This window comes from Octopus bimaculoides, chromosome 8 (assembly GCF_001194135.2).
Source record: "Octopus bimaculoides isolate UCB-OBI-ISO-001 chromosome 8, ASM119413v2, whole genome shotgun sequence".
In the NCBI taxonomy this organism is placed as follows: domain Eukaryota; kingdom Metazoa; phylum Mollusca; class Cephalopoda; order Octopoda; family Octopodidae; genus Octopus; species Octopus bimaculoides.
In genome coordinates this window covers 95,142,621-95,147,166 of record NC_068988.1, presented here as the reverse complement: position 1 = coordinate 95,147,166, position 4,546 = coordinate 95,142,621, and the positions used below count along the sequence as shown (strand labels likewise).

General features: G+C 33.3%; 1 long non-coding RNA gene across 2 annotated transcripts in view; it reads right to left on the bottom strand.

Moving 5' to 3' along the window:
* Positions 1-4,546, bottom strand: part of LOC128248606 (uncharacterized) — an 82,290-nt gene that overhangs the window by 26,855 nt on the left and 50,889 nt on the right. The gene's annotated exons all lie outside the window — the stretch shown is intronic.

Below are 4,546 nucleotides of genomic sequence, written 5' to 3'. Positions count from 1 at the left end.
TATATATATATATATGCATACATATTACACATACACATGCATACAGTTACATACATATGCATATGAATGTGTTAATGAGTTCTTGTATGTGTACATATATGTGGGTCAGTCTCTCTGTCTGTCAATGTCCATCATTGACAAGACCAAATAAGGTCGAAATCACACGATCTGGTGGTCTCGGCGCTGGGGATAGCGGGGGCTTATATCCCTGCTGACGATATAAACAAGAGTGCATTTTGTACCAAAAGCGAATATGAAGGTTTATCTCTGGCTGTCTACTGCAGTATAGTCTGTTCCACAGTTCAGTAGTAATACTGCCTCCGTCGTTAATGTATATTGTCTGTCAGCCAGTCAGTATGTCTGTCTGTATATGGAGGTCGCTGTCCTATTATGCAGAATAAAAAGATTGGCTGTTAACCGGGTGAGGTGAATAATCGTAAATATTTGTTATATATTTAGCTTCAACAATCTAGTCGAACTATGGGAACGCATACATCCTCACACATACAACACATGCACACATACACACACACATACAAACGCACACACTCGTAAATTGGTATTTGTATATAAATACATTAGTCAATCAATACATTTATTAATGTATTTGTATACGTAATGCGTATGATATTCAATTCATACATATATTACGCATAAATTATGCTAATAAATATATGGAATATGTAAATAAATATTCATATTTAATAGAATTAAATGTGTGTTCAGATTCTGTGCTTTATTTATATTCAAATGTGATTAGCTACTTGTTAGAAAATTATTAATTCATTTCGCTGTTTTAGTTGATTTGTTATTAGTAGTACTTAATTAATAGATAACTACAATAAAAAGAAATAAATATATTTGCAATTTAATTAATATAAGGCAAACATTAAGCAGAAATTGATACACATTATTATTACTATATTTAGTGTTTCATTTGTTCTGAGGTAATTAATATATAAATACACCGAAATTAATTAACACCCACACATTTATACATGCTCACTGATTATTTCTGTGCATAATATACTTTTAAATACACTGAGACACACACACGCACACACTCACACATACACATGTAGTCAACCGTTTATCTGTATTCGCACACTCACGTACACACAAACCTTCATACACGTGTGTATATTCCCGCATAATCTCACCCAGACTTTAACTGCACCAATGTGGATCATCCGACGGTTTCTTGTTCAATGGGAGATAACTCTACTATCGGCGATGAAAACAAATTTCGAAACTTTCAAGATGTTAAAAATAGATAAATAAATAAATATATAAATAAAGGGAAAATGGAAAATATATCTGTCCTTCATTCGGACATTTTAAAATAGCAATTTCTCCAAAATTCTTTGCTCAGTCAACAGATGAAAATTTCGTTGCTAAAGTTTTTTTCTCGTACTTTCAATGATAGCAAATTTGAGCCCAACTTGAGATATATATACACATACATACATAGATCTGCGTGCATGTGTGTATATGTGTGTGGGTATATATAACCACCTCCTAGATTCCGATTATCTCCCCTATACCGGAAGAAATCCCTAATTACCTCCCCCTATCTAGAACTCTTCTTTCTCAGACTGGAACGAACACGACACAATGAAGTAGAGAAATTTGAAAAGACAACACGAAACCGGTTATTTCTCAAAATACAATGTTTATATACCAAAAAGATTTTATAACATTTTTCTAACATCTTTCTAACATTTTTCTGACATACTTTAAATATATACTTTAACCATGTAACACAAGCCTTCTGTAGTTTTTTCACTCTTATTATCTTTTATATATATATATATATATATATATATATATACTTGTGGATTGTTGGCGATTTTGTCTTTCCTCTTCTTTTGGACTTTCCTATTTCTCCTGCTGCCGAAGAAGAGCTTTCCTCGAAACATAAAACACTCTCTCTTTCCTCTTCTGACGTCTCATTAATACTTTGCATGTACTACGTCTTCACGTTGCTTTTTCTTCTTGTCCTTTTTCATTTAACTGTTTTTTAATTAACTATATATATATATATATATATATATAATGGTAGCTGGTGAAGGGGGCATTTTCTGTTCCCACCTTACCTGTTTATGTGTTTAAAGTTTACCTGGTGATGGCAGGATGTTGCTACGATGTAATCTAAGAATGTATCAATAAAATGCTGCCGAAACAGCTGTTGTGAATTTAAAACTCCATTTGACTTCTTCCTTTATACATTATAATAAGTATGTATGTATGTATCTCTGTTTGTGTCTATGTATATATTCGGTGACTGCTACAAGTCCGGCACTCTTGATTTCAAAACCGTTTATCGCTTACTCGTACAGCTTATAGCAGATGTTAATAATTATAGCAGATAATAATAACAACAACAACAACAACAACAACAACAATAATAATAATAATAATAATAATAATAATAATAATAATAATAATAATAATAATAATAATGATGATGATGATAATAATAATAATAATAATAATAATAATAATAATAATAATAATAATGATAAGGCCATCGGAAATATACCTTAGGAATGAGAACCCAGGTTCATAATTCCCCCAGGACACCTGATGAAGGCTGGAGGGTATATCAACCGAAGCGTTGTGTTAACAACAAACAAGATGAGGACAAATATCCGTCAAATGTAAATAACGTAAATAATGTACATAATTCCTCATCTCTGAAATATAGAACTGAACTAATCTCATATTCAAGAAAATATTAAACATTGTTCTGCTAATATTGTCGATGAGATTCTTAGACACTTTGCACTGTCATCAACGCACGGGTAAGAGAACATTTGATTTAGTTTTCTAAACAGATCGTGTAAGTTTGTTGTTAAATCCGGCGAAACAACTAGAATCCAAAAATAGTTAGGTTAGTGACTATCGGTGCCTCAACACCGAAAAGTCTGGATAATGTCCCTCCTTAATTTGTCTATGATCAAGTCATCAATGCTTTTATTTATGCATAATCGGTCGTTCTTCTATGGTCCACATAATATGATAATACGTTTCTTAGGAAGTATATCTAAGACGTATAATCCTACGGGATTATCTATATTTGCATTGTCCTATAACTCCAAACTAATGTCAATTATGTTCGATAATTACTACTTGGCGTAGTAATTATTGAACAGCAGTGTTTTCCCGGCATTCAATATTGCTAACGTCTATTGCGATGCAGCTTATAGTGAAATCTTGAACGCTGTTTGGTAGGTTGTTGCACGGTGATGACGAATAACATCAAAAACCCTCCATTAGATTGACATTGAAATTTAAAGTTAAATACACTGCAGATATTCAGATGTTTAGAACTCCATCAAACCCAACATTATATTACTAGCTTCACACATCCCGGAACGAAAATAAATGTTTATGGCCATTCATCTAAAACCGAAACCCTGAAAAGTTGAAATATGTAATCAGATTAAAACAAAACCATGCAGCCGTTGTACAACTGAAAGAATTCTCTGTCAAGGTTCTTGTTCTAAACACTCATATTTCATCATAGAAGCACCGTAAGCTCTCCGTTACCCGACCAGCCCTGATTATATCATCTTCACCGAAGTAGACTCTTTTGACTGAAGAATTATGAAGATCTTTTCTAAAAATTACAATTTTAAAAATAATATGGGCTTCTTTCAGTTTCTAGCTACCAAATCTACTCACAAAGCTTTGGTCTACTACAGTCACAGGCTATGATAGAGGACACTTGTCCAAGGTGCCACGTAGTGGAATTGAACCGGGAACCATGTGGTTAGGAAGCAAACCTCTCACCACACAGCCTTCCTGCGATTATGTTTGTTTATTTTTCAAATGAATTAAGTTAAACACATGACGTATTAACAACAGAAACAATTTTTTATTTAGTTAAGGAAGATTAAAATGCGATGTCAGCATGGTAGGGAGTTTTTAACTATCAGTAGCAAGGGAAATATAATCAGGGATTGAGTTGAGAACTTCATTGTTTCTGTCACGGCATCGACATCTTCGAAATTAATTTGCAAGAACAAACGACAGACACTTTAAGAAGCTACGTGGCCTGCTAGAAAGATCAGTCAAATGGCTCTCAAATTTCGTGCAACCGTTGCCGGTTCTAATCTCATCAATTTTTCCATTCCCCCTGACGGGGCCAATAAAATAAATACCAGACAATTCAATCCATTGCATTTTTCTCCCAAAACATATTCCACGACCAGGAATCATTGTTATTGTTTAAGAGACAGCGAAATACTCTGCTCTGACCATTCTACAGATTTATGAGAATCTTTCGTCGATAATAAAAGATTATTTATTACGTTTATAGAATTATTTTTTAACACACACACACACACACACACACACACACACACACACACACACACACACACACACACACACACACGTCAAATTATATATTATGTTTTTAGACAATATTTCGCTTGAAATCAATACAGCTTAATCAACTACCAGAAAAATAAAGAACAACTGGTCTGCACTCACCACTCAATGAGAATATACCAAATACATTAATCTATAACATACGTAG